This window comes from Terrapene carolina, unplaced genomic scaffold (genome assembly GCF_002925995.2).
Source record: "Terrapene carolina triunguis isolate 2854851 unplaced genomic scaffold, T_m_triunguis-2.0 Scaffold67, whole genome shotgun sequence".
In the NCBI taxonomy this organism is placed as follows: domain Eukaryota; kingdom Metazoa; phylum Chordata; order Testudines; family Emydidae; genus Terrapene; species Terrapene triunguis.
In genome coordinates, this window is record NW_020664418.1 from 16779042 (window position 1) to 16797476 (window position 18435).

General features: G+C 44.6%; 2 protein-coding genes across 2 annotated transcripts in view; one reads left to right on the plus strand and one right to left on the minus strand.

Annotated features, from left to right (window-relative positions):
* TMEM266 (transmembrane protein 266) overlaps nt 1-17006 on the minus strand; it is a 119290-nt gene extending 102284 nt beyond the window's left edge. The window contains exon 1 of the mRNA XM_024205407.3: nt 16931-17006. The gene's annotated coding sequence lies outside the window, so the exon portion shown is untranslated. The remainder of the gene's footprint in view (nt 1-16930) is intronic.
* Nucleotides 17007-17118: 112 nt separating this feature from the next.
* The window catches only part of NRG4 (neuregulin 4), a 58122-nt gene continuing 56805 nt past the window's right edge, over nt 17119-18435 (plus strand). Inside the window, exon 1 of the mRNA XM_029910790.1 lies at nt 17119-17207. The gene's annotated coding sequence lies outside the window, so the exon portion shown is untranslated. The remainder of the gene's footprint in view (nt 17208-18435) is intronic.

An 18435-nucleotide genomic window follows, 5' to 3' on the forward strand; every position in this document is an offset into this window, starting at 1 on the left:
GGATTTGGAGCCCAAAAAGCCGGACATGTCCGGGAAAATCCGGACATATGGTAACCCTATGTAAATGAGTTTGAGTACCCCTGCCAGGGCTGACTTTGATGGATGTTTTGCAGGCTTGAATACTGCAGGATCAAAGCTCAGATCTGCTAGTTATGGGCTTTATCAAATACTTTTATGTGAAAATTCCATATATACTGCACACAATCATTTAAAATAAAACAAATATCCCTTTTCCCATACTAGCTATAATAGTGTAGCCATCTCAGACGTGTACATTTTCTAATGTTAGCGTTGAGATTTACACTAAGTAATCCAAATGGAACATAAGAATGACCATACTGGCTCAGACCAATGGTCCATCTAGCCCAGTATCTTGCCTTCTGTCAGTGGCCACTAGTACCGGATGCTTCTGAGGGACTGAACACAACAGGGCAATTAACATGTGATCTACCCCTGTCATCCAGTCCCAGCTTCTAGCACTCAAATAAAGTAAAAGGTTTGTGAAGAAAATGTGTGCTATAAGTTTCTAGACAACCAGTTTGCACAGTATCACTATCTATTACTAGATTTTTAGTTATTAGGTGTTTATTTCTAAAGGGCCTCTGAGCATCAAACAAAATACAACTGAAAACAATAATTATCAAAAAGGCAACATGGGCCAGTGCATAAATCCTAGAACTGGTTTAAGTATATATACACACACACATACACACCAAAACAAAAACACAGAGACAAAGTCTAAAAAGAGGGATAAAAATATCATCAGTCTCCCTGAATATGCCACAGATCAACTCTTCCAGCCCCTCCTTTTATTTTGAGATTATATTATGGGATGATTGGCAGTTCAAAACCCACCAATCTAAATGCCATGATAGCAGACCAGGGCAGCAGGTGGCTTCAAATCATATATTTGATTAGCCCTTGCCATACATTTCTTCCCTTGTTTATGTCACAAGCATCCCTGTGAGCAGATGGGTGGTTCCTTCAGTAATGAATGGGAGGGATCTCTTAGCAAGGGTATGATGAAACAGTAATTTAAAATTAAGCCATCAGTCAAGTCTTGTTGGTCAAGATAGAGGGGAAGAAAAAATAGTGTATAAGGGTCATGTACCGAACCTGATCACCAGCATGAATCAGCTTATTTTTTGTGCTGGCTAATCCCTTTCCCCTTCCTCTATTCAAGGCAAAGCAAGGTTATCAAGCCCAACTCCCACAAAGTCAATCCAAGCCCTCTAAATATACAATACTTACCAGAAATAAAGCCCATCTGTCTTGACATTCCCATTGCTTGGAATGCATAAAGTGTCTGGAGGAGAGCAACTTTATTTCTGCCAAGTCAGCAGAGGTGATCAGGCTTCTGTTGGTGATTTCTGCACACGGCAGTGAAAACCTGGAGTTTGGACTCTCAGAGTTTTCCCTTGGGAGATCATTCTGACACCTGGGTCTACTCTATTTTTTCCTACCCTCTGCTAGAGGAAGCAAAGAAGAGATTTTGGACCTTGGTCTCCTGCACCTCATTTCTCTCTGCTAAAGGCAAAGGGCTGTCTGATTAGACCAGTACATGATTTTCTTTCCATTCTTTCCTCAATTCCAGAAAAGACAGATGAAATACCCTCATATTTACCACATTAGTATGGATTTTTTTTTTACTTTTCTTTTGGACCAACTGTATTGTACTGTTTTTTCTTGTTTCTTCCCTATAGCCTAGGAGAGTCACATCCATAATTAGGGTGACCACGGACTTCAGAAAGATATTCTTCCTGCACCAACAGACCACCACTGGGACAAGTCCAGTATTCTCCTGGCAGTAATATTTTTTAATCCAGCTCACAGTATTTTGTCTGTGGACTCTCAATTTTTTGAGTGAGTATGAATGTGCTCTGGTCCACAGGACTAGGTCTAGTCAGGATGCTCAACAGCCTCATGCTCTGACATACTAGAATGGTCTCTTTCAGATGGAATTCTGTTGTCAGGTACCTTTATTGGCACCTTTGCACATATACCCACTCATATCTGTTATTGCACCATAATGGGAGCTTTTGGAGAGCACTGAGGGAGTAGTTTCCTTAATTCACCATCAGCTCTACTAGCTGAAAAACAACAAGGAATCCGGTGGCACCTTAAAGACTAACAGATTTATTTGGGCATAAGCTTTTGTGGTTAAAAAACCTCACTTCCATGAAAGCTTATGCCCAAATAAATCTGTTAGCCTTTAAGGTGCCACCGGACTCCTTGTTGTTTTTGTGGATACAGACTAACACGGCTACCCCCTGATACTAGCTGAAAAGGTTTCTGAGATCCTGGATACTGCTCAATTTGTTCTCTTTGCTGATCTACTTTTTGGCAGCTATTTATGGTAGATTCCTTTATGTATGATAAATGCTACAATCATCACTTCTCCTAGGGGAAGAGTAAAAGTGCTGATCCCAGCCCAAACAGGTATATAGTTTGTACTGAAAATGTAACTCATCTACTGCAAGGCAGAGAGTTCTTTGGTGGTCTGAGAAACCAGGGATATGGAAAAACACGTTATTAATTATTATTATGATTAATTGGTACCACTGTAGTTAGTCACAGGCCAATTTCATGTGCAAGGCCAGCATTTTTTTGCATTTTTCAAATAGTCTCAGTTCCACCACTCTATTGTTTCTTTTTTAAAGCGTAAGTGCTAGGAAAGAGAAAATTAGCTGCCTGACTTTTAGGCAGAGTGAAATGTGGAGAAGAGAGATGGCATTAAAAAAAAGAAAAGAAAAGAAAAAAAAAAGATTTCCCGCCCCCTGCAAATTCTCTGTGGCAGTTGGTGACTCTGCCAGACTGACAAGTCCAAAGCAGGAACCCACATATCTGGAATAGCTGCAAGCCAAACCCAGAACTGCCATATTTTGTCAGACTTGCAAAAACTATCAGCCACTAATGAGACTCTACTACAGTTAATAATTTACCATTCAATAGCAGCTTCCATCTTAGGATCTCAAAGCACTTTACAAATAAATGAAGTAAGCCTCACAACCCTGTGTGAGACAGATGCTATCTCCCTTGTACAGATGGGGAAACTGAGATACAGGGAGGTCGAATGAAATGCCTATAGTCACTCAGGAAGTATGTGGCAAGGCCATAAATATAATTTAAGCTTTGTCTACAATGCACTTTCATTGTTAAAATTTTTCTCGCTCAAAGGTGTGAAAAAAAACACACCCCTAAATGACAAAAGTTTTAACCACAAAAAGCGCTGGTGTTGACAGCGCTTCGTCAGCAGGAGACATTCTCCCGTCGACAAAGCTACCGCCCCTCATTGGGGGTGGTTTTATTTTGTCAGCAGGAGAGCTCTCTCCCTGCAACAAAAAGCAGGTACACTGTGCACCTTACAATGGCGCAGCTGCAGCGGTACAGTCGCGCCGTTATAAGGTGCGCAGTGTAGACATAGCCTTAGACTTCCTGACTCCCACTCCTGTGCCTTAATCATAAACTTATTCTACCTTTAGTTTGGAAAATGGAATAGTGTAAATATCCCCAAACATTACCATTTTTCTTCATTTCTCTTTAATTTGTGTTTAAACTGAGTTTATATAGTATTATGTGCTGCTGCATACACTCGCAAAATGAAATTCAATGAAACTGAAATACCTTGTAAACTTTTTGAACTGCTACTACCATACAGCAAGTGGAAGTGTGACACAGCGCATAATACGCACTGTCTTTGCTGCTGTAAAAATTTCACTGAACACAGCTCCCTTCATTTCTTATATCAATCAGGTAACAAGAGATTCAAACATTTCACACCTAGGCTCTAATGAAAATGTTGCTGTTACTTGCTTGATAGAGACCAATCATTCAATGAATGATCAAGCTGTTGCATGAGTTCTGAACGACTACACCATGTCATTTGATAATGTGGTGTCTTCTGACCCAGACAGAGCTGCCTACAGTATATAATTAAAGGTTTCAGATACACTACATTTGCTCCTGCCAAATGCTGTTCACGCAATATGCTTTGTGCATGCAATGAAAGCAATAGCAAAACATTCTATTTCAGCCTGTGAACCGCTTTGATAAACTGTTTTAATGAAACCACTGTTTAGCACGAAGATCAGATGTACAGAGTCCTTCTAGAGGATCAAAATATCAGTAAGCCAGCTGTTTCTCTGCAGTACCTAGCAAGAGATGTATTTTTGTTCCTGGCCCTTTGTTTCTTTATTATTAATAATCATTTAAATTACTGTATTTCCTCAATCAGGATCAGGGCCTCACTGCATTAGACACTGTACAAACAGAAGAGACAGATCCTGCCCCAGACAGCTTACAATCTAAAAGATGAATATACTTCAATGTGAATTTTAGAACCTGTGAGAGGCACAGAGCTTGTGAAAGGATGGAAGGTGCTGAGAGTGAAATATTCTATTTATCTACAAAACAGTCAATAGCGCAAGTGCAAGCTTTCAGGCCAGTGTGGGTCAGTGCTTCAACCCTGATCTGGAGGTTCCAACTTTAAATGCGAGATGAAAGCTCATTCTGCATATGGCCCATTAAATCCTCACTCTCTCCACCGAGGCTGTCAACAAGTATGCCATTGTTGTATGCAGTGTTGTTGTAGCCGTGTCCATCCCAGGATATTAGAGAGACAAGATGGGTGAAGTAATATCTTTCACCGGACCAACTTCTGTTGATGAAAACTTATTTCTCTCAATAAACAGAAGTTGGTCCAATAAAAAATATTACCTCACCCACCTTGTCTCTCTAATAAGCATGCCAATTGAGGCGGTGTTTTTTGGAGCAGGATGTGGATACCTGCTCAATTGAAAATGAACTGATGCCAACACCCTAATTCATTTAAGCCGTCAAAGAGCCATCAGATACGAACTAATTCATTCACTATCAACCATTGCCTTTTATTTCTAAATTTGTCAATTGAACAATACTTGATTCTTCTTCCTCTGTCTAGTTAACTTTATCCAATGCTTTCAAAATTAAGTGGAAAAAAAAGTGTATTGTTTTGTGTTTTAAAGTGAATCATTCCCCTGCAATCTTACAGGAAACCTAAATAAAGTTGTGCTAGTGGCATGAGAATCAAAAAGTGGCAACCTCCATGTAGGAGCTGGAAGGAGGACATGCCGCTGCTTCCAGGAGCTGCTTGAGGTAAGCGTCGCCTGGAGCCTGCACCTCTGACCCCCTCCTGTGCCCCAACCCCCTCCCCCCACCCGGACCCCCCCCCCCAACACCCCAATCCCATGCCACAGCCTGGAGCCCCCTCCCACACCCTGAACGCCTCATTTCTGGCCCCACTCCAGAGCCTGCACCCCCAGCCAGAACCCTCACCCACTCCCTAACCCTAACCCCCAATTTCGTAAGCATTCATGGCCCGCCATACAATTTCCATACCCAAATGCAGCCCTCAGGCCAAAAAGTTTGCCCACCCCTGGTGTATGACCTACACACTCTAATAGGAGATCAGGGCCCCACTATCGTTGGCACTGAACACACATATGACAACAAGATAGTCCCCATTCCAAAGGCCAAGGCAGTTTCAGGTAATATACATGCTTCTTATTCCCCCTACCAACTTTGTTGTTTTACAATCACATTTTCGTATTTTAATTTTTTTTCTCGCCCATTCTGCTGTGTGAAAGATCCAAACTAATGACAGGGGGAAATAGGCAGTACACATAGGGCTAGCTGTCAAATGCATAAAGTAAAAAAGTAGATACAATTTCTTTGAACTTTTAGCTGTATTAAGCTTAAGGGTTACTTGTAGATTAGAAGAATCCATGCAAAATTGTGATTTTTTAAAAATATACTTATTGGTATCTATCTGAACCAACAAAATACATAATAGAAAGTTAGACTGTAAACATTATTTCAGTTTTTAATAACTTGAAGCCTGATTTATGGCAAGGAAGTCTACACAGACAGACACTTACACTCATATGTTGTCCCACAGGAGGCAATGGTACTTGATTTTGTAGGACCTGGTCATTAACATATAGTAACAAATATGATGATTTTAATGTCTCTTTAAGATAAATAAATAATATCTATATATCGCAGCTCTAGACTAAAACCCCACATATAAAAAAGAAGCATTTTAAAAAGCTGTTTGTTTAAAATTATCAGATAAAACAATAAAAATAGAAAGTATTTAGGATGCTTGGTTTTGCACTTAAGCAAAAATACCAGAAGTGGGTTTGTGATATGGAGCAAAAATGTAAAGACTGACTTACTAATTAGATGTACAGTACTATCTGCATATCTAAGGTAAGATACCTATCACCATACACATTGTTCCAACAAAAAATATTTTAGATTTTAAACAGGGCAGAGATTACCTCTTATCTATGTTTGTACAGCACGCAGCACAATGGGGCCCCCAATCCTTATTGCCTTTGAGCATTACCATAATACAGATGTTACTAATATAGGAGTTTGAGGATGCACAAATAGGGTTCTGTTTTGTTAACTCTTTGTGAACAACTCCCATTCACGGGAAGGAATAAACACTTAAAGAGCAACTGAACTCAATGCAAGTTTTTCCTGAATAAGAAATGTACAATGGGTTCCTGCATGAGGACCGCATGATAAGTGCATATATAGCAACCAGGTGGACATTGCAGTGCCATACGCTCCCCTCCACTGCAAGGCAGGGAAGTGAGCAAAGATAAATTAAACTGGGTGGAAAAGAAAAAAAAGTGGGGGATGGCAGAGCAGGGAGGAGCAGAGCAGGGTGCCAGCGATAAGCTCCCAAAATCCTAAGAACCGGTTCCCTACCGGGTCCTCGGCGGCAGAGGGGTCTTCACTCATTCCGGGTGAAGGACCTGCCGCCGAAAACCCGGAGCGAGTGAAGGACCCGCCGCCAAAATGCCGCTGAAGACCCAGTAGGGAACCACGCGGTGAGTTCAAGCCCCACGTGCCTGTCTCCTCCCCGCCACCCACCCATCTGACCCCAACCCACGTCCTGCCCCCGACTGCCCCCTCAGAACCCGCAACCCATCAACCCCCTCCTTGTCCCCTGACCACCCCCTCCCAAAACCCCCCACCCTAACTGCCCCCCAGGACCCTACCCCCTACCCAACTCACCCCACTCCCTGTCCCCTGACTGCCCCAACCCCATCCACCACCACCCCAACAGACCCCCAGAACTCCCACGCCCACCCAACCCCCCCGTTCCCCGTCCCCTGACCGCCCCCCCAGAACCGCCACCCTCTCCAACCGCTCCCTACCCCTTATCCAACTCCTCCTCCCAGCCCCGTCCTGGCCCCCTTACCATGCTGCTGTGTAAGGATGCCGCGCAGCCGCTGGAGCTTGCAGCCCCACCCCCTTACCCAGAGGTGAAAATAAGCCGGTGCGCCGTACCGGGGTGGCCCGGCTTCCCCAGGGGCCAATTTAAAGGGCCTGGGGCTCCCAGCAGGGGCTGGAGTCCCAGGCCCTTTAAATTCCCACCAGAGCCCCACTGCTGGAGCCCTGGGGTAGCGGCAGCGGGGCTCTGGGGGCTATTTAAAAAGTCCGGGGCTCCCACTGCTTCTATTGCCCCGGCCCTTTAAATAACTGCCGGAGCCCAGCCGCTTCCCCAGGGTTCCGGCGGCTCTGCAAGAGGGGGAGAAGCAGGGGAGGAGCCAGGGGAGCCTCCCCAGCTGGGAGCTCAGGCGGGCCAGACAGGACGGTCCTGCGGGCCGGATGTGGCCCGTGGACTGGAGTTTGCCCACCTGCCCGCCCCTTTAGGAACCGGTTCTACACCGGCTTCTAAATTTAGCAACCAATTCTTGCGAACCGGTGCGAATCGGCTCCAGCTCACCACTGGATGGTGCCTCTGCAGCATGTTGCCCCCCATACCAGGAGCCTATATAAACTCCTCTGCCCCTGCTCACTGTAACTTGGGACACAGAGCTCAGGGTAGGGAGGGCAATGCCAAGGTGGCACTAGAGAGCCACTTCTCTCTTCAGCATAATCCTTGCTTGGCAGGTGGATGTCTTGCAAAATTAAATTAATGTTACACCTAGCATGATTAACTTCCTGAAAGACCCTTTTGAGAAAGGGTGGATATCACAAAAGCATGGGTTAAAGAACCAATAGCATCATGGCTCTTGAGGTGGGGGGGAAATGTATGGAGGAAGACAGCTCTACAGAGGGACAGCTATGAGCCCTCCTGAGGCTTTGGTACTTCCTTTTCCCATGGATCATTGAGCCCTTAGAGGTCTAGAGGCCACGTCTATTCCGCAGTCTCCTCTGAGTCTCTTCTTGCCAAGGGGAACTTGTGTCAGATACTCTTAAATGAACCTTGGAGCTTCCTAAGCTCTGTTGTCCCAATTGGAAGATACGATATGGTCACATATTATAATGACTCCAAGGAGTATTTGCCTTTTTGCGATTTTTTGTTATAACTAACACCTTTAAAAGTTAAACATTTCTATTTATGTAGTTTACTATCAGTTTCCCTGCTCAAAAATCCTACTTATTTAAAAATAATCAGTGAACAATCAAATTACTTAGAATGGGAGTGGGCAGAAAGGATAGAGAGAAAAAACTGAAGAATAATAGTTACAAGTGCATATTTTAAAGGTTCTTTTATTTATGGATTGACTGTGTAAGTGAACACGAGTACCTTGAGCTGTCTCCCATTTCTATTTAAAAAAAAAAGCTGTTTTCCAAACCTAATTTTATCTTTCCAGATAAGAATGTGATAATTTATTAGAAGGGGCCTGTAAATTCCACTAGCCTATTAGATAATGAGAAAAGTCATGGGTTGTTTACTGACTGATGCACATCACATGCCCAGTGATCATACCTTGGCAGTTTGCTAATGTAAATTATTACAGCTAAGAGCTCATGAGCTAACTAAAAAACTTTTTAGAATTCAGTTTTTGCAGTAAGAAGGCCTAAGGCTTCATATGGAAAATATAAATCAGTAGAGAGGTGTACCTTCAGCTAGAAGGGCTAATAGTTCAGACGGTGGATTTCCCACAGAAATTATACGATGGACTTGGACAAATGAACACATTGGGTGAAATCCTGACCCGAATGATGTCAGTGGGAGTTTTGCCATCAGCTTCAATGGGTATGTCTATGCTGCAGTTAAACACCTGTGGCTGGTCCTGGTCACCTGACTCGGGCTCGTGGGGCTCAGGCTGCAGGGCTATAAAATTGCAGTGTAGACATTCAGACTCTGGAACCCCATGAGGGGAGAGCCCTGAGAGCACAAATCAGATGGCACGGGCCAGCTGCAGGTGTTTAATTGCAGCATAGACATACCCATTGAAGCCAATAGCAAAACTCCCACTGACTTCAATAGGGTCACGATTTTACCCTTTATGTTTGGGAATTCTCATCTTTAATTATAGGGAGAAGCTGGTAGTGACCCCTGCATTTAAGTTTCCTAACCCTTTCCATTATAAAAGTTTCTTGCAACTTTTTTTTTTGAGAAGCTCTGACACCCCCATTGTTTACAAAAGGCCTTTGAAGTTCAATAGGGAAATAGCCCTCCGGCTATAAAAGTGCCCTTTCTTTGTCCTGTGACATTTCATGCAGATTTAGCTAAGATATATATTGTTTAAAATGGTCATCTCATATCCCTTGCTTGCCTGGCTCAGAAAAAAATCTGGCAGCCTGCCAAAACAACAACTGCATATGAACATTCTAAAGTCAGGTTCATGACACTGTCAAAATATCAGCGCACACTGCATCCAGGGCCGGCTCCAGGCACCAGCTTACCAAGCAGGTGCTTGGGGCGGCCACTTCGGAGAGTGGCGGCACATCCAGCTATTCGGCGGCAATTCGGCGGACGGTCCCTCACTCCTGCTCGGAGCGAAGGACCTCCCACCGAATTGCCGCCACAGATCGCGATCGCGGCTTTTTTGTTTGTTTGTTTGGCTGCTTGGGGCGGCCAAAACCCTGGAGCCGGCCCTGACTGCATCAGGAAAGCCTAGGAGCTTCTAGGGCGGGAGAGGAGGAGGGTTAAGGAGAGAGAGCCAGGCCAGGCTCTCCCTTCCCAACCACTCCCCTGGATTAAAAATATGGCCCTAGTGGTCCACCCCCTATCTGGGTACAGCACATAGGGCAGGAGCTCCCCCATTTCCAGGAGAGGAGAGAGTGAGAGAGGTGGGTTGGGAGGATCCTCCTTCCCACTTTCAGACCCAGCACTTGGCCCCCACAGCCTATCCTTCAACTCAGAGATAACCGCCTTCTCCTTCTGTAACTAGTTCTGTAGCTCAAGTAACAGAGGTAAGTGCTGCAGGTTTAAGGTTAAAATCCTGCTGATAATATTTCATTGGGAGAATTGTTAGAGTTGCACATAGTAGAATGTTTTCTCTTTTCTGTTAGTTGTTGTTTGGAATTTCTGAGGATTTTCTATGTTACAAGACTGTTATTTTGACTGAAAAGTCAAGTTCTTGAAAGTTAGGAAATTCCAGATTAAAGGTTGCCCGTGCATCTTTAAATCTGCATTATCCAGCTGCATTATGATACAGTATTTAATGACGATTACCATTTTTTCCACAGAACCACCCCCACCTCATTCAGTGTAAAGGATGTACATACAAGGGGGTGAATTAAATTTGCACAGACAATCTTAATCTGGCATTTCCTAACTTTTGAATGCTTGACTTCACAACCTAAAGTTCCTTTAACATAGTTTTTTTATGTCATTATACACCGCTACCTCAATATAACGCGACCTGATATAACACGAATTCAGATATAACGCGGTAAAGCAGTGCTCTGGGGGGGTGGGGCTGCGCACTCCAGTGGATCAAAGCAAGTTCAATATAACACGGTTTCACCTATAACATGGTAAGACTTTTTGGCTCCCGAGGACAGCATTATATCGAGGTAGAGGTGTATTTGTATACAGTGCCATAGATGTACATGGTACTTTATAAAGCAAGGAAAAACATGGTACTGGCCCTGAAAAGCTCACAATCTAAATGATCATAGTATAAGGGAAAAGATAAAATGGAAGTGGGACAGAGGGAGAAATTTTTACAGTGGAAACATTACAGTTTTGAATAAACCAAGGAATAAGCAGATGTTCCATTAATAATTATTTAGAAATTGAATCACCTCCATATGCTTCTCAAGTATACATAACAGATTCTGCCTCTGCTTAAATTCATGCACCACCAATGATTTTGCTGGGATTACATGGGTGTAACTGAGGGCTGATTTGGACCCTATAACTAAATTAAGTATTAAACTCTATTACATCATTCTCATCAAGCCAACTCCAAGCACAGCATATAGCTTGAGTAACTGGGTCTTCAGGGACAGAGACTATGAAGGAACCCGCCCATTACCTCTTGTGAAACTTCAGGGCCTGCTGCACCCTGTAACCACCTTGCTCATTGATTCCCCCAAGGGCAAGGGCCTGTGCAGCCAAAGGGTGGCACAGGGCAAGTTTAGCCCCACAATAACAAGAAGCAAGAATTTTTATTTTATTTTTAAAAATATAAAGCTGGAATTTCACAAAATACATTAAAGTGGAGCTAAACTGATAAGCAACTCTAAAAGTATTGGTGAAGTTTTGTATTTATTCTGGCTTGGCGAAAGTCATATCAATTTTACAAGTCAAAAGAACAAACTTTCTGTATTGCTCCACTGCAGACTCGGGGCCTGCTCCTGCACCCATTGAAGCTAATGGGAGTTTTGCCTTTGGTTTCCATGGGAGCAGGAACTCAATCTAGGATTCAAAATAAATAAATAAATCCCTCTTATATAACCACTAGCAATCAAGATTCTGCAAATAGAACTTAGTTGACACTTTTGATGATAACACATGCGGCGGAAGAGACTCCAGCTCACTTTCCCATGGCTATATTAGCTCTGCAGCATTAACAAAGATGAAACTTTTTGTCCGTAAAGTAACCGAGTCCTCCAGGGTGCAGATGGGCCGAGTAAGGTGGCATCCTTACATTGAGCTCCATTCACTACCCCTTTAAAGAGGTAAGAGTACACTGTACTCCTGTACAGTGTTTACACTATGTAGCACAATTAGAGTAACGGCTTGTTCTGCATTCAGGTAGGGCAGGAAATTTAAACACATGCAGATGCTGGAACATAGACTTTTGCCTTCTGGTAAAGAGGCTGGACTTCTGCTGGTACGGCAGTCTAACTTCACCCACTTGTGCTTTGGATATACTAAAACACAAAAGCCCTTAACCATCCCAGAAATTTGCAACCTCCATCCCCCTTTAATAAAAGAAGTCCATACAAAGGGAGACTCAGAGCTACCTTCACCATACATTAGCACAGAGACAATCCGAGAGGAAACAAGTATCCAGCACCCAGCCAACCAGGGATGCATGAAAATTGCCATTAGCCATCGCAGCAGAAATAGCCATGTGGCACAACGAGAATGGTGGTGGTGGGTACTGAACTGCATAAATCCCCATAGCTTTCTAGTTGTGCCCCTCTAAAACAGCTATATCATCACCCCACACTCATACATTGGGACAGACATGATGCCTATGGAAACAGTTAACTCTACACCCTATGTTGCATCCAGAATATCTGTCACAAATCACAGTGTTGTAGCTGTATTGGTCTCAGGATATTAGAGAGACAAGGTGGGTGAAGTAAAGAGAGACAAGCTTTCAAGCTTATACAGTGCTCTTCTTCAGGTCTGGAAAATGTACTCAGAGTGTCACAGCTGGATTTATGGCTTATTACAACAATCTATAACCCTCTTAGCCGCCCCTTTTGTCCCCCAGTTTTATTTTTTGCCCCTATGACTGGAGAGGTGTTAATTGGCCACTGCACCTTGAATGGTCCCTTGAAATGTGTGTTAACTACTTATGCTAAACAATCTGTTCCACCTTGTATTTAACTGTGACCCTCTGAGTTCATTGCCCAGATCTGAAGAAGAGCTCTGTGTAAGCTTGAAAGCTTGTCTCTCTCACTAACCGAGGTTGGTCCAATAAAAGATATTACCTCACCCAGTCACAGACATTTCAACTGAGCTCTAGGTTATTCATTGCACACACCCACTGCAAGCATGGGCCCATGCATGCTAGATCAGGGTAGATCCCTGCTTAGCAGACCTTTGTCATGCCCTTACTAACACCCCCTCCACTGCCCCATGAATTGGCAGGAGTTATGTCTGCATAAATCCCTGTTATATTTTAGTTCTAAGACTGAAATAACTGCTCACATTCCTTTTCTGTAGAATTTGGAGTAGCTGCCCATCAGGCTAGCCGTATACTTTCTTGTCTGACCCAGACCTTCTCATCCTTTGTCAGAGAAACATACCACACTGTGTACAGGGTCTGCATAGTTAATTCTGCAACTCAGTGAGAAAAATGAACATGAAGTTACTACAATTTGTTCAGAAACATGCCGGAGTCAGTGAGTATATGCACTGCCTCAGGCATGCAGGCACTTTACTCACTGAATTGGACCTGTAGTCACTTTTCTGACCATCAGCCCACTGTAATGCTGCCCAGGACAGAGTGTCCAAAGCAGCATGCACTAGTTTCCCGTTCTGAACCTTTCGTAAGAGAGAGAGAAGCATTCCTTTCTTTTTCTGCACAAAGTACACTGTCTCGCAACATTTCACAAGCTCAAGGTAACAATTATTTAATGCCAACATCTCATCTCTCAACAAAAGACTCTATATGTCAATACCGTACAGCTGTTGTCTAATTTGTGTGGAATATCTCTAACATGCTCATACTACATTAATGAACTTTTTACAAGTATTCTGACATACCTGATCTGCAGGAACTTACAGTATCTGCACAAGAACTAGAAGAACCATTCAGTACCAGTATAATCTCAGTTCAACCCTTTACAGATAATACAATTTTTACAATATGTTAAGCAAAAATCAGAAACAAAATATTGCCATATTTGTAAATATCAATTAATGGTCCCAACAAACAAAATAATAAAACAACATTGGTTTTCACTTAAATGCATACAAGCACGAGAATCTTCAGATTAAAACTACCACAGAATGCTTAGCTCAGTCCTGCTGTGCTAACTTTTTCAGCAAACATAGCCGGCAATATATGGCAATGCACCTCACAATATATTACACACACTGGATTCAATATAGAAGATGTGTTTATGTGTGTGTGTGGTTACATTTATTTTATATATTATACACACTTGTGTTATACCTATTACATATTAAACCTTTTGTACCTACAAGCAAATGTGGCTCAAGGGGTGTGCACTCAGTCTGGTGTTCAGCCAAGTGATTGTCTGTTGTCAAATATGCATGTACAGAATACAGAAATTTACATCAAACCACATTTACCAGGCCCTTTATATACGGACAATAGGACAACAAACTGAAATAGTGATTCATGTTAACTTAGGAACCTCACAAAATTAAGTTAATGTGACATGCTATGACATCTTATGTTTGCACATGGATCTCCAACGTTTACTGATTTCATCCCTATACATGTGTGTAATGAAAAAAAAAAGACTGTTAATTCTGTGCTACATAACTATGCAGCAGATTACAGAGGGAAAACTAAACATTTTCCTGATTAAAAAAAAAAAAAAAAAGAGTCCTTATGGATTTGGCCTTCAAAAACTATTACTGGTCTTCGTGCTGTGATGTGATACCATGCTAATGTAGGTCAGAACCTTCTTGACAAGAGTCACAATATAATTTTATGGATTTACAGCATTTAGAATGAAGGCATGATTCAAGAGGTATTATCCTGAAGAAATCACACAAAAGATGGATGGGGGAGGGAGGAGGAGAAATGGCATTAATGCCCCCAGGCTCCTGGGATTCTTTATACTTATATCTGGGGATGAATATGGTATAAGGTGATTCCCAAGGCCTCTTTCTAGGATCAGGTATGTAATTCTTAATCATACACCTGCTAAAGTGTTGCTAATTACTTGTATCCTTGTGAAAGACCCAGTAATGTAGACCAGGACTAGCAAGGTACAACTAAGCAATGATGGAAAACAATTTTTCTGGTTTTACAGCTACTGACAAATCACAGAATTGGAAAACTCATCAGCATCTAAGAACTGGATCAAACCCTAGGCAACCCTCCACATACTTCATACAACTCCACACCAGCCAGAGCTTATATCTTTTTTGTTTAGCTTTTCTTTCTTAAACACAAGAAGTGACCAGATTCAGAATAACTTCCAAACTCATGACCACATCTTCAGTACAAGTTATTTAGTGTTCAGTAGCTTCTTTTTCATTAAGTACAAATATTTTGGAGTCCATTTTCCCTTCTCTATTTATATTTATTAATAAACTAATGATGCACTTACTAGAAATAACAAGCAGAGAAAGGCATCTAAGACATGACCTGCACCCGGGGCAATTACAAAAAGGGTAATGCCCACACAATATACTACTTATAGACACCCTCTATAGGGAATCAAGAGTATGCCTGTTGTATTGAGGGCAGTGAACTGCCATATATACTAGTATTGGAATCCACAGTCCACCTGTTATTTGCATGGTGGGTGCTATGCTGCCATGTCTTACCTCCAGAACCCCAGTGCACGTTTATTACACTGAAAGGAGAGGATGGACTGACACGTAACCTGCTTTAGGAACTCTTCAGCATACCAGTTTTATATATTTATCCTCGGGACAGGAAAGAAAGACAGATCACAATGCACCTTGCTATAGGAACTCCACAGAAATCCCAATATGTAGGGAGGGCAGTACTTTGCCATGCACCATGCCATTGGGTGCCCACAGCCTGTTCCATCGGGATGGATGGATGTTTGAAGGATGACCTGCCCTGCTCCAGCACATAGCAACTTTACACTCTGTAAAATGAAGGGGGTTGGGAAAGAGAAACATTCTGCTCTAAAGCCTGCTTTACGGGGGGGTGAAGAGGGGCAGAATTCTCTGCCATAGAAGATCATATAGGATCATAAGATCATACCCTGCCATGAGGATTCCACAGACCATTACATGTGAAATGCCCTGCTCCCTGTCATAGGGACTTCACAGCCCTGGTCTATGGGAGATGCCCTGCTCCCAGCCACACAGCCCTTTTATATGGGGGATGCCCAGCTCCATACCATAGGAACTTCACAGGCCTGGTCTATGGGGGATGCCCTGCTTCCAGCCATACAGCCCCAATCAGCCCTGTTATACGGGGAATGACCTGCTCCCTGTCACAGGGACCCGCACAGCCCTGTTATATGGGGGATGCCCTGCTCCCAACCATACAGCCCAATCAGCCCTGTTATATGGGGAATGCCCTACTCCATGTTATACAGACCTGTTATATGAGGGATGCCTTGCTTCCTTCCATACAGACCCGCACAGCTCTGTTATATCGGGAATGTCCAACTCCCAGCCATACAAACCTGCTATACAGACCAGTTATATGGGGGATACCCTGCTCCCTTCGATACAGACCCACACAGCCCCATTATATGGGGGATGCCCTGCTCTCTCCACAGGGACCTGTTATATGGGGGATGCCCTACTCCCTGCCATACAGACCCGCACAGCCCCTTTATGTGAGGGGCTACCTGTCACAGGGACCCGCACAGTCCTGTTATATGGGGGATGCCCTGCTCTCTCCACAGGGACCCACACAGTCCCTTTAAATGGGGGATGCCTTGCTCCCTGCCATACAAACCCACACAGTCCTGTTACATGAGGGATGCCCTGCTCTGTCCAAAGGGACCCGCACAGCCCCATTATATGGGGGATGCCCTGCTCCCTGCCATACAGACCCGTTATGCCCTGCTCCCTGCCACAGAGACCCGCACAGCCCCGTTAAATGCGGGATGCTCTGCTCTCTGCCATACTGACCCACGCAGCCCGCGATGTGGGTGATGCCCTGCTCTGGTAGAGGCCGGAGGTGGTTTGCAGGGCTATGTGGTATATTACGGAGAGGGGTCCCCAGCGCCTCCCACTGCGGGTGGGACTGGGCACGTGTGCAAACGCTGCCCTGCGGGAGTGCTGGGGGAGGGGGAGGCGGTGCCGGGAGACACATACCTGATGCCCGGAATCCTGACATCCCGCTCCGCTCTGCAGCAGCAGCTCCCGGGATCAGGCTGGCGCGCGCTCTCCAGCGATCGGGGTTCCAACGCGCGCGCACTCTACCTCGCTGTGGCGCGTGCACGTGCCCTGTCCTAGTCCTAGCTCGCTCTCTGGCGCGCTCCCTTTCTTATGGGTCGCCTAGGAAACAACCGGCTGTGGCAGCTCAGTTCGGCTCGGGGCGCACGCTCAGCGTCACGTGGGGCATGGAGGCCCAATGGAGACGACGGACTGCGTAAGGCTCGTAGTACTACGGTAGGGGGTAAGGGAGGGAGGGAGGAAGGAAGGAGCCCCTGTCTCGGGAGGGGGACCCTTGAGGAAAGGCCTCACCACCCAAGGATGGGGCAAGGGAGGGGCCCCTGAGGAGAGCGGGCTCCTGAAGTATGACTCCACCCTCTCGTGAGGGCTAGGAGTGGCTCCTGAGAGACGCTCTCTTCGCCTTAGGGGGGAGGGGAGGAGCTACTGCGGAGAGGAACCCCCCTCCCCGCCCTAGATTGGGGGAGAGAAGGAACGGTTGAGGAGAGACCCCCCCACCGCCCTAGATTCGGGGAGGGGACGAGCTATTAAGACCTCCTCCTCCTACATTGGGGAGGGGAGGGAAGGGAAGAGCTATTAAGGAGAGACCCCCCTCTTGCCCTACATTGGTGGAGGGGAGGAGCTATTGAGGTGGGAACCCCAACCTAGAGTGGGGGAGGGGAGTCACTCATGAGGAGCATCCTGTCCCTAAAACGGGGCCCTGCGCTGAGGTGTTGCTCTGGAGTGGGGGCAGGAAGGACAGGTGTGTACTAACCTGGCAACTGAGCCTGGGATTTGTTGCTCCCAAGGAGGTTGGCTGTTAGTGCACAGTAAGGTGCAAAGTTGCCTTATTTGGTCCTCCCCACATGAGGATGGAGGCACCTCTGTGGCTTCCTGGTGCTATTTGCTACCACATCTTTAATATGAAGGGGAAGATGTGAGACATCACCATCCTGAATTTGCCCCAAGCAGCATCACAGCAAAATACCAAAGTCCTCACCACGTCATGGTCTTTCTCAAGTCCCGTATTTCAAGAATAGGGATGTAAGATTGTACTCAAGGGAAAAATCAGGACCATTTGGCAAATTCTGGAATTACAGGAAACCTGCGTCCAATTCCCAGGGATAAAGAGTTCATTGTATTCCAGTTTAATCCAAAATCCATCATGGTCAGGATGGCATGTTGCCACTAAAACCTCTTGTCCCCTGGGGCTGTAATGCTTGGATTAATCATGTTCTTCTGGGGGGTCATCTTTTCTATGCACTTGTACCAAGATAGAGCATTGCATGTTGGTATTTGTCTTTTCAGCAGGCTATGTCATTCAAGTCAGTATAGTGTTTTGGATCTTGGGAGCCATCACCTCTGCAGACTGAGCTGGTTGATTATGAAGACAAATGTTTTCATGCTGGACCCCATAATTTTCACAGGCTGCATTTCTAGAATAAAAA